This window comes from Prionailurus viverrinus, chromosome D3, assembly GCF_022837055.1.
Source record: "Prionailurus viverrinus isolate Anna chromosome D3, UM_Priviv_1.0, whole genome shotgun sequence".
NCBI classification, from domain to species: Eukaryota; Metazoa; Chordata; class Mammalia; order Carnivora; family Felidae; genus Prionailurus; species Prionailurus viverrinus.
The window spans coordinates 82,465,138-82,477,362 of NC_062572.1; positions in this window are offsets into that span (position 1 = coordinate 82,465,138).

Here is a 12,225-nt window from a genome sequence, read left to right on the forward strand (position 1 = left end):
AAACCCTAACATAGAGGGGCGCCTGGGTGGCTCAGTCGGTTGAGGGTCCGACTTCGGCCCAGGTCATGATCTCGCTGTTTGTGAGTTCCAGCTCGGCATCAGGCTCTGTGCTGACAGCTGGGAGCCTGGAGCCTGCTTTGGATTCTGTGCCTCCCTGTCTCTCTGCTCCTCCCCTGTTCATGCTCTGTCTGTCTGTCTGTCTCTCTCTCTCAAAAATAAACATAAAAAAAAAACCACCAAAAACCCTAACATAGGGATCACATCATGGAATTCAGCCACTGAACTCATTTGTTTTTATCTTCATTTGGCAGCCTTCCAAACACCACGCTATCCATTCACCTTGAAACTGACATCTGTAAACCAAGCAGCTCTTTTTTGGTTAATAGACAGCACTGCCCAAGCGGCTATAGGGCCAGCAATTTCTCGCATGATTCCTGAGTCGGCCTTAGGGGAAATAATTCTAGCTGCTTATGAACATATGTGTATCCCCTTGCATACCCTGGTTCCACGTTCCTGCAAAACCAGCCCCGTTTTTCCATGGCACTCTTCTGGGCATTGCCTTCTCCATTAGAGTGTTTCTCCAAGGTCACCTAAGACATTATGTGTATTTCAGGTTTCAAGATTGTTTTATGTTCTTCAGTCACCGGGGCCATTAGCAAGGTAGTCCAACACCAAAGGTAGTAATTGCCTCTGAAATGGAAATCTTCTGTCCAGACTCTCGGCAGTCATTAAGAGGTGGTGCTCACAGCCTCTTGCTGTGAGCCCCAGTCTGGGTAAGGATTCCAAGACTGCTTCCAAGTGGTTGGAGGGGTAAGATCTTAGGAAGATTTCCAGATGTGGAACATGCACCCTGCAAAATCCAAATAAACCAGGTCTTGTAACATGTTTTGTCTAGCAGGCATCCCATACTGTTTAAAATCAACAGCCTGTGTGGGCTTGGGCAAGGTTCTTGGTTCCCAGTTAGGATGCTCAGCCAACATTGCGTGAAAGGACAGGTTTACCTGCCCTCTGTTTTATAGCACTAGGTAGAGGGAACTTTCCCCAGTCAGACACAAAATCCATCCCTCCAGTACTTTCACATAAAGGAGATGTAAGCACTTTACAGAGTCTGTTCGAACATTCTCTCTAGAGAGAGACAGACAGTGCACAAGAGGGGGAGAGGAGAGAGACGGAGACAGAATCCGAAGCAGGCTCCAAGCTCTGAGCTGTCAGCACAGAGCTCCACGTGGGGCTCGAACTCACGAGCCACGACTCACAAGCCATGAAATCCTGACCGGAGCCAAAGTCGGACACTTAAGCCTGAGCCACCTGGGCGCTCCAAAGAAAACACTGGATTTTAAGAAGAATGAAGACGTTGGTCAGTCAGGCAAAAAAAAAAAAAAAAATCAGGTCATTAATTTATAAAAGAAATCAAGCTAGTTTCAGATTTCTCCATGGTAACATTCATCATGAGGGAACAATGACATCTGTAAGATCGTCAAGGAAAGAATGTTGAGCCAAGGTTTTGTAGCGAGCTAATCTGTATTTCACCCATTGAACGTGTAATAATTAAGGAAATGTTTTTCCTATGAGTGTTCCTTGAGGAAAGTGTTAAGGCAATGAGCCCACTCGGGCTGCTCTAAAACAATACCACAGACTGGGTGGCTTACAAACAACAGAGATTTATTTCTTACAGTTCTGGAGGCTGGGAAGTCCAAAATCAAGGTGCTGGCAGATGTGGTGTTTGGTAAGGGCTCACTTCCTAGTTCATAGGTTGTGGCTTTTCACTGTCCTCACATGGTGGAAGGGGGAAGGGAGCTCTCTGGGTCTCTTTTAGAAGAGCACTAATCCCATTCGTGAGACCAAAATCACCTCTCAAAGGCCTGCCTCCAAATGCCATCCTGTTGGGCATTAGGATTTAACATAAGAATTTCGGGGAACACAAATATTCAATACGTAGCCAGCCAGAAAGATGACTGGAAAAATATAGCACTGCCTTTGGAGACTTTGAGAAATGGATATAGTTAACAGTAGAACAAAGACTAAAACAAACGTCGGGGCTAGAATGCTTTGTAATTGATATATACCTTAACAATGTGAAATAATAATAAAAGACATGCATTTTAGAAGGGGAAGGAGGAAAACGTGGAAGGTAGGCGTGACTTTATAAGTTACATCATTTGTAACTGAAATCCAAAGGCATCATTTCAATCTGACACATCAAGTAATAGAAGTGCAGACATTGAGGGGCACCTGGGTGGCCCAGTCGGTTGAGTGTCTGACCTGGCTTCCGCTTAGGTCATGATCTCACAGTTTCCAGCCCCATGTTGGGCTCTGTGCTGACAGTTGTGAGCCTGCTTGGGATTCTCCCTCTCCCTCTCTCCCTGCCCCACTCGCGCGGTCTCTGAATCTCTCAAAATAAATAAATAAACTTAAAAGACCAGTATAAACATTTAACACCATCAAGGTAAACATGAAGAATTATTGACTCAAATCAGGTGAGTGGGGAAGAAAGAGGAAGTATGTACATTTTATCATTGTTTATGGTAAAGGACTAAGATATTATCAAAGGAAGTAGAGGGATATGGGGCCAAATGAGGTGTAATTACAGAGGCGAACAAAACAGTACAAACTTTCCTAATAACAGACCTGAAAAAAGGAAGAGGGAAAATAACACTCTTGAGTGATGACACGATTGCGTTCTTTTCTGCTTCCACTGCCCTTGCTGCTTCTGGGGCCTCGGGGTATTCTGGGGCATTCTGTGTTAGGCAGGGCTGGCTGGCACCTGCCGGTGGCCCTGCCCTTTCCACTCTCAGCTGAGATCAGGGCTTTCAGTGCTTCTCAAACTGTGTGGAATGTCCCGTTTCCTTTCATCGTTCCTTTCTGCGGCAAACCAATCAGAAAAATGCAAGGAGAACTAACGAAAACAAACACACACAAAATACAAGCTTTAATGATTTGCTATTAGAGTCAACAGGCTTAAAAACAGTAAATATAATCTGAACAAACATAATTTCGAGAAAAAGAATGACAAAACTGCTAGGTTCTTTGTTAAAAGTATGCATAAAAGTGATTCATGTAGAGGATTATTTTTTGTAGTGAGCTAGATTTTCCAAAGATGGCTGCCACAACATCTCCAATCCAGTATGTTCTTTTCTTTAAAAAAAATTTTTTTTTCAACGTTTTATTTATTTTTCTTGGGACAGAGAGAGACAGAGCATGAACGGGGGAGGGGCAGAGAGAGAGGGAGACACAGAATCCGAAACAGGCTCCAGGCTCTGAGCCATCAGCCCAGAGCCTGACATGGGGCTCGAACTCCCGGACCGCGAGATCGCGACCTGGCTGAAGTCGGACGCTTAACCGACTGCGCCACCCAGGCGCCCCCCCAGTATGTTTTTTTCTAATGTGACACTTATTCCATTGACTGGTGGGGTCTATAGCCCCTCCCCTTGAGCCTGGGTTGGCCTTTGGACTGCTTTGACCAATCAACTGTGGCAGAAATGACACTGGAGGACTTATGAAAGCAGGCTCCAAAAGCCCAGGTAGCTCCTCCCTGGTTTTCTTGGGACATGAAACCCAACAACTGATCCATGAAGCTCTGAGTAAGCTCAAGAAGTCTGTGGCGATGTCCTTGTAGAGAACATAGTCCCAGTTGAGTTCTCACCCAATCGCTAACACAGACTTGCCAGCCAAGTGAGTGAGTCATTTCAAAAGTTCACCCTCCATCCCCCAGTGATGCCTCATGGAGCAGAGATGAGCCATCCATGCTGAGCCCTGCCCGGATTGTAGATTTTGACTTCTTTTTTTTTTTTTTTTTTGGCCAGTTCTTGCCCCCCAAACTCCTCTTGTTGGCTTCTGGAGAACTCTACTTCTAACAACAAATGTCACCCAACCCTTATTCTGACAACTTTCCTTCTTACCTATTTTAAATGCTTATTTATTTTGAGGGTGGGGACAGCACAGGGCGAGAGAGAGAGAGAGAGAGAGAGAGAGAGAGAGAGAGAGAGAGATTCCCAAGCAGGCTCGTGCTGGGCCCAATCCCATGACCTTGAGATCATGACCTGAGCTGAAATCAGGAGTCAGACTCTCAACCGACTAAGCCACCTAGGTGCCCCTTAGGTATTATAAAATGTAATTTGTACTTTCCTCAAATTCTAGCGTTTGAATTATACAAAAAGTAACATAAACCTGGTTAGAATTTAGACCCAACTCCAAAAATCTTACTTTTGGTATGAGTCATTTAGGAAATTCCAAATGCTGACTCTTTGTCATTACGGGTAGTACTAAATGGCCCTTTTCTGCACATCAGCAGGAGCTCTTTTCTCAAAATCTGTAGCATGAAATATGCGTGGCTATTAATCTGCTAGGTTTAGCAAGGTAAAGCCCTACATCTGACATTAATTCTGGCAACTTCAACCGCACTTCCAGTCTCTGAACACGGCAGGACAAGATAAGGGTGAAGAAATGTGGGCACTTGACTCAGGCACAAAGTGTGATGGGATGCCAAAATAATCAGTAATCAAGATAAACAATGTTTTAAGACGATATTACAAAAGCAACAAAATTAATGCAAAAAAATCCATGGTGAAAACATATCAAAATCGTAAAGATCATCTCGACATAACTGACCGAATGAGTCATAGAAGTCTGTAACGGGGTTACATTCCTACAGTCACCACCCCAAAGCAGGTTATCACCTCATTCTTGGTCTTTAAAAATTGTTGATTCCAACATTTTTTTCTGACTTGAAAAATAACAAATAGACTTCACATTTTCGTTCTTTAAAAAAATCTAGACAAAACCCAAATAATAAGTGTTGGTGATGATGTGGAGAAATTGGAGCCATCATGCATTGGCGGCAGGAATGCAAAATGGCGCAGCCACTGTGGTGGTTTCTCAAAAAGTTAAACACAGAATCACCATATGACCCAGCAACTCCACTCCTAGGTTTATACCCAAAAGAGACTCAAACAGATCCTTGTACACCCGTGTCCTTAACAGCATTACTCACAATAGCCAAAGGTGGAAACAACTTAAAATGTTCATTAACAGATAAATGGATAAGCAAAATGTGGCACATACATACACACAGTGGACTATTATTCAGATTGAAAAAATGAAGTTCCGATATGTGCCGCAACATGGATGAACCTTGAAGATACTATCTCAAGTGAAATAAGCCACGTACAAAAGGACAAAGAGTGAATGAGTGCATTTATATGAGGTACTTAGAATAGGCCAATTTCACAGAGGAAGAAAGCAGAATAGTGGTCACCAGGGACTGGAGGGGGGAGGGGGGTGGGAAGTTATTATTTAATAGAGAGTTTCAGTTCGGGTTGATGAAAATTCTGGAAATGGAAAGTGGCAATGATTCTGCAACACTGTGAATATACTTAATGCTACTGAATTGTACACTTAAAAATAGAAAAAAGTGGTGCATTTTATGTCATGTATCTTTTGCAGTAAAAATAACAAATGCTCACTTCATAAAGTTAAAAAAAATAAGAAAATAAAGAATACATTTTAAATTAGTTCTAATGCTAGTACTCAGAGAAGTAGCTGATTTGGCTCCAGACTTTTCTCACATCTTGGGATGACCTCACAATATGTGGCGACCTTATTAAGACGTTAATTTTTCCTCTCTGGATTTTCCCTTCCCTTGCATTGTGTAGACAGACAGGCAAAAACATAATGGCTGGCCAAACATTTTCCTTTCTGCTGGCTCCCTCTAACAAATCCTAATCTGTCATGTCACCGAAGAGATTAAGCTAAAGACTTTGAGAGCAACCGGAAAAAAGAGAGATTTTGTCGGCCCCCGGAAGGACTGGGTACAGAATTTCTCACCTCACAAGGTCTGAAGGTTGGAGCCGCCCACACCCACCAGCGGCCAAACCTGGGATAGGATGGCTCTGAGGTTTCCAGCCTCTGCAAAGATTCCTCTGCGTGGAAGGGAAGAGCTGAGGACGTCTGCAGACTTAAGCAATAAGAATGCCAGTACTAGACTTGGTGCACGAGAGATACATCTCCCGTCTGAGCACCGGGAGAGCCTCTTGGACCTTAATGCAACCCTTTGGCGAAGAGGCCTAATAAAGACTTCACAGTGGTTTCCCTGACAGCACAGCAGATTTGGATTTGGTTTAATGGTGATGTAGAAGTATGGTCTTCTCTGCCTACTGGAATCTGTGGGCCGAGATGTAGACTTGGCATACGTTGAGTGCCCATACTTTCAACATCCCCGAAGTAATAGAAAAATGTCGGTGTTTCCTCTACTTTGTAGTCAAACCTCTACCAGAAGGAATCCATGAGGACTAATGTTCTCTTTTAGTGGAAAGCGGTGTGTGTGTGTGTGTGTGTGTGTGTGTGTGTTATCACCTTGGAGATGAGCGGCTGTCGATAGCAGCCCGCTGTTCTGACCGGCCAGTGCCGTGCCGCAAACCACCCTGTTCACTCTCCTGTGGCCGCTAGCCGTTTCCTCCATTTTCAGTTTTAATGTTTTAATTGAATCATCTAGAGCTCTTTGGTGTGATACTTTTTCTTGTCATCACTTCTTTAATGTGGAGCTTTCAAAGGTTTCTATAAAATTGTCAGTGGAGTTATTTATGGCCTAAGACATCCTATGTTGCATTTAAGAATCCAAAAGCCTCGGGATGCCTGGGTGGCTCAGTCGGTCAAGCGTCTGACTCTTGGTATCGGCTCAGGTCATGATCTTGAGGCTTTGTGGGTTCGAGTCTCACATTGGGCTCTGTGCTGGCAGTGTGTGGGGCCTGCTTAGGATTCTCTCTCTCTCTCTCTCTCTCTCTTTCTCTCTCTCCCTCTCCCTCTCCCTTTCTCTCTGTCCTCTTTCTTCCCCTCCCCCACTTGCACTGTCTCTGTCTCTCTCGAGATAAATAAAAAAATACAAAAGCATTTTGATATTGCAACATTTTGTTTTGTTTAATGGCATCGACTTTTTGGAGACCAGGCCAGTTGTCTAGTAGATGCCCTACATTCTCTTTTGACTGGTTCTTCCTGATGTTATTTATTTCTCTCTCCCTCGAATTTCCTATAAGCCAGCAGTTAGGTCTGTGGCTTGTTTAGATTCAGATTACACAGTTTTGGTAGGAACACTTCGTAACTGTATTTTGTATTGGATTACTCCCCAGCAGCACGTGCCGGTTTTTCCCCTATAAGGATACTCAACTTAATCTGCTTTCTTGGGTAGGGTGGTAACAACCATATCTCTCCATTGTAAAGATCATGTTGCCCTTTGCAATCGGCAGATAATCTGGGAGTGACATCATGCAATGTTGGTAAATTGTCACCAATAATGCCTCCAACTTCTGTTAGCGTATGCTGCTTCTCCCATCAAGAGGTAGAAATCTAGTTTTCATCCCTTGAATCTGGACTGGAATTATGTGGTGGAAGTGGTATTTCCTTATTTCTGGGCCCAAGCCTTAAAAGGCCCTGAAGCTTCTCTTTTTGTCCACTTGGGTTCAAGCCGTCAAATAAACTCAGGCTGGACAACTGAATGATGAGAGATCACATAGCGGAGAGAGGCCCAGCCAGCCCACCCGGAGGCACTAGAAATAGGAGTGAAGCCATCTTCAATTCCTCAGCCCTGGTCAAACCACCCCAGCCAACACTCCGTGGAACAGAGGCTCCACAGAGTTCTGCCGAATTTGCAGTCACGAGAAAAAATAAATGGTACTTTGAGCCGGCATTGATTGATTTTGAGTGGTTTGTTATTCAGGAAACAAATCCCATGTAAATATTCTGTTTCACGTGATAGTTTTAGGATCCATTGACGATAGTTGCCTGGGTCAGTTATTTCATTGGGGTTGCCACAGGATAGTTTAAGTTTTGTTCTCCTCTCTACATTATTAGCTGGCATTCTTCTGCAGAGAGAGGGACGGTGGGAGAGAGAGAAACACACCAGCTTTCTCTCATTAACTAGGTATAAACTACTGTTTCTCCTAAAAATGAAGGGTCAATGTTTAATCTTTTCCATTAAGTATTAGTTTCAGAATAAAAAGTTGAGGTAATATTCAACCCCCAAGGATGGCAAATAAGGTTCTTTGCCCCTCTACTTCTTTTCTAGTCTTTAGATGTTTGTCCTCCATAGTTGTGCCCTCTGCATATCTGCCATTGAACTTAGAACATTGCAGTATAATTGATTCATTTGTTGATCTGTTTAACTGAACTTTACATTCCTTGAGGGCAGGGGCTTAGAAGCTAAGCCAAGTACATGTAAGTTCTAAGTGAAACTAGATTTCTGTCATGCCCTTACTTATCTTACATAGATAATATCTGATAATTTTTTAATGGTGTAATTGCTTTGTCTTTTGGTGATTTTGATGTTTTTTCATTTTTTAATCAAAAGAATAACTGCATGTGGTTATAAAAACAAATATAGTGGGCCAGTAATATAAATTAGTTCCTGGCCCTCAAACCCTCAACTCCACCAGAGATGATCATTCTCGATTTTTTAGCTTTGGTTTTTCTAATTTTTTTTTTTCAGAAAAATGGCCACGACTTCTTTCAACCCAAATGCCTTATTTACAATGTCACCTTGCTGTTTCTCCCAGTGACAGGTGGGATCTACATCCTCTCCCCTTGAAACTGGAGGGCTTTTGTGACTGTTTCAACCAGTAGAGTACGGCAGAGGTGACACTATGTGACTTCCAGGACCAACATTAAAGGGAATAGTTTCTGCTTCTCTGGAATACTTGATATTGTAGCCTTCGTTCTAACTGCCCTGAGGCCACCGTGCTGTGTGGAAGCCCAAACTAGCCCACGCACAGACAGCTTGGAGAGGCCCTGGGATTTCATGCACATGTCCTACTGCCCCCAGATGTCTCAGCCCTCTGGTCTTTCAGCCCCAGCCAGTGTCTGACCACAACTGTACAATGGTTCCTAGCTAGACCTCAGGAGTTCCTGAGCCACAGAAATCAAGAGAGAAAGTAGTGCTTTAAGCCATGATGGTCAGGCTTCTTGGAGGCCAGACTTGGGAGGTTTTTGGTTATACTAATGAAGTAGCACCTTCACTTACTTTGGGTTTAAGGCCCCATCATCACTGAACTATTGCTTACGATCTCCGTGGCAAAGACCATTCCGATGATCAGGCTAGCTCTCCTGCATAATGAGCTAAGCCCACTTGGCTTGTAATGGTTAACTGCCACTACTTGGCTTCTGCAACCGAAGGATCGGATCGTTCCAGCTCCGATGACATCAAAAAGCCAGCAAAACACTTTGGAAAGCATCCTTTCACCCAGCAAAGGTCTGTTTAAGGGACTGGGTTATTGACCTTCTCTGGGAACAGTGAGGCCTTGTGAATGGTTCTCACTTGGGAAATCCACACCAGCATTTCTATCTCCTAAAGATGTTGGGTTCTTCCTTTTACATTACATATTAATGGAGTTCCAAGTGAGTCGATTGTTGAATTGTTTCTTCAAGCGGCCAAGCAAACAATTAAAACCACTCCCAGCAGCTCAAACCGAAACAGTAAATTCAGTCTGTGACTGAACTCACATCAATAGATTTGATCTGAAACTAGGTTCTCCTTTTCTTGGCTGATGACCAAAATCCCCATCCCCACACACAATGCCCCAAGTATTTCCTGAGACTCAGAAGCCCCCACATCCTTCTAAATATACATATCCCAATACCGTGCACCCTGCTCTTTCCCTCCCAAATTTCCTTACCTTCACATAACCTCCCCCCACTACCAACCCCAAACCCCAAACCCCAACTTGTTGAATCTGAATTCAACTGGTATCACTTGGTAACCTGCAGGATCAACTATTAAGTTTCACTTGATTATTTGAGTACTGTGGATGCAGGCTATGTTTGTAGTCCTAGTCCCAGAAGATCCTTGGGCTGCTCTCCTGGCCTTGACCTCAACTAGCAGTCCTTCGAGTTCTCGTGCCTTCATTCTGTTCTACAGCAGCTATGAAGTTGTTCCCCAATGTCTTGTTCTCACTGGGGACTTCTTCCATGCAACCGTAAGGTAATTAGCTGTTTCACCACAGGTACCAGGTTCCCATTGGGTTGGATGATATTGATGCTGCTACAGTCCTGCTTTTAACGTCCTGCCATCTTTGTGGTGCTCCAGACGGATGGACCTAGATGGTACCTGGTTAACCAAGGCTAGTCTGGTGCCCCTGTGATGCCTGCCAGATGATGAAGAAAAACAGGATGTCCCCACTGTGGTTTCTGCAGCAGGCGGCCAGGGGCATTCCCAAAACCAGGAAGGCAGTTTGGATGAACAGCACTCCTCCAAAGTACATTTGTTTGAGGAGTATGTTGTCCTGTTTCTCTCTTTCTCTCTCTCTCTTAAAACCTGTTCTGTTGTTTCATAGGGTTCCCAAGGGGGAGACAAATGCCTGTGATCAGGTGTCAGCCTAACGGTACCTTGTTGTTGGTTTTTTTAAGTTTATTTTTTGAGAAAGACAGAGCACGAGCGGGGGAAGGGGCAGAGAGAGAGGGAGACACAGAATCCGAAGCAGGCTCTAGGCTCTTAACCAAGCGAGCCATCAAGGCACCCCCCCCCCCCCCACTGTAACTCTTAATTAAAAACTTGTACTTATTTTGGGAAACTAAAACTTCTCTTATTTTTATTTTTTTTAAAATTTTTAATGTTTTACTTATTTTTGAGACAGAGAGAGACAAAGCATGAACAGGGGAGGGTCTGAGAGAGAGGGAGACAAAGAATCTGAAGCAGGCTCCAGGCTCTGAGCTGTCAGCATAGAGCCCGACGCGGGGCTCGAACTCACGGACCGTGAGATCATGACCTGAGCCGAAGTCGGAAGCTTAACCGACTGAGCCATCCAGGTGCCCCCAAACTCCTCTTTTTTAAATGTTTATTTATTTTGAGAGAGAGAGAGGAGAGAGGGAGAGAAAGAGAGAATCCCAAGTAGGCTCCGTGCTGTCAGCGTAAAGCCCCAAGCGGCACCTGATTCTCAGGAACCTGGAGATCATGACCTGAGCTGAAATCAAGTTGGACTCTTGACTGAGCCACCTAGGTGCCCTAGGAAATTTAAATAAAAATGAAAACAAAGAAAAAAACTAACAAGTATCCATATTTCTACCACCCAATTTAGCCACTGTTAATTTCTTGATGTATCTATTTTCATTCTTAATTTTTTTTAAGGTGAAAATGGGGGGGGGCAAAAATTATAAACACTATAAAGTAGTAAAACTTAGAAAAAATCCAAAGATTCATTCACTCAATAAATATTTATTGAGCACCCACCAGGCACCAGGCACTGTTCCAGATACTGAAATACAGCAAAGGAAAAAAAAAAAAAAAGACAAAAAAAGACAAAATCCCAGCTCTCACAGAACATACATGTTAGTAGGAGAAATTACAAATAAGGAAAACAGTACACTATACAATATGTTACATGGTAAGTGCTACAGAGGAAAATAGAGGCAGGGAATGGGTATAAGGAACGTCAGGAGGGATTGCAAGTTTCAACAGGATGAGCAGGGACTGCCTCACTGAAAAGGTGACATCTGAAAATAGGAGATGAAAGAGGTAGAGGAAATTTTAAAAATCAACCAAAATCTCACTACCCACAAATAAGATAATGAACACAAGGTGAAAATAATTTGTTACGTTTCTCTGTGTACGTACAGATATCTGGATGAATGTTTATATGGACAGATACAGCTAGGAGAAATATACTGTTATAAAAATGGGTTCAAACTACAAAATTTTTAAATCATCAATGAATTCATCAAGGATCTATTTTTTAGAGAGATAGATAACATATACGTAGATAACACAGACAGATCTGCGTATCACCCAGATCCAGATTTGGGATTAACTAAAGTCTAGTATCAACTGGGTTAGAACTGGTATTTTGGTCACAGGCTTCCAAGTCACGAACAGGACCCATCTCTCCACTGACTCAGGTGTTAATTCTTGAGCTTCCGTTTGTAATGTGTCCTTGCTTTCTATGGGAAGGTCTGCACATCTTTCAGATTTATTTTGAGGCAGTGGGTGCTTTCTGATGCTATTACAATTGGTACTATTTTCCTAACTTCAGTTCCTGATTGTTGCTCAGATAAACACCATGATTTTATTAACTCTGCATCCTATCATCTCGTTAAATTCAAATTCGGAGTTTATATTAATTTGGATGTGCTACATATACGATGTCCCCTGTGAAGGACAATTTTGTTTCTTTGTTTTTAATCCCTAAACTTAGACTCTCCTGTCCAAAGTTGAAAAGAAGTGGTGATAGCAGGCTCCAGTATCTTTTT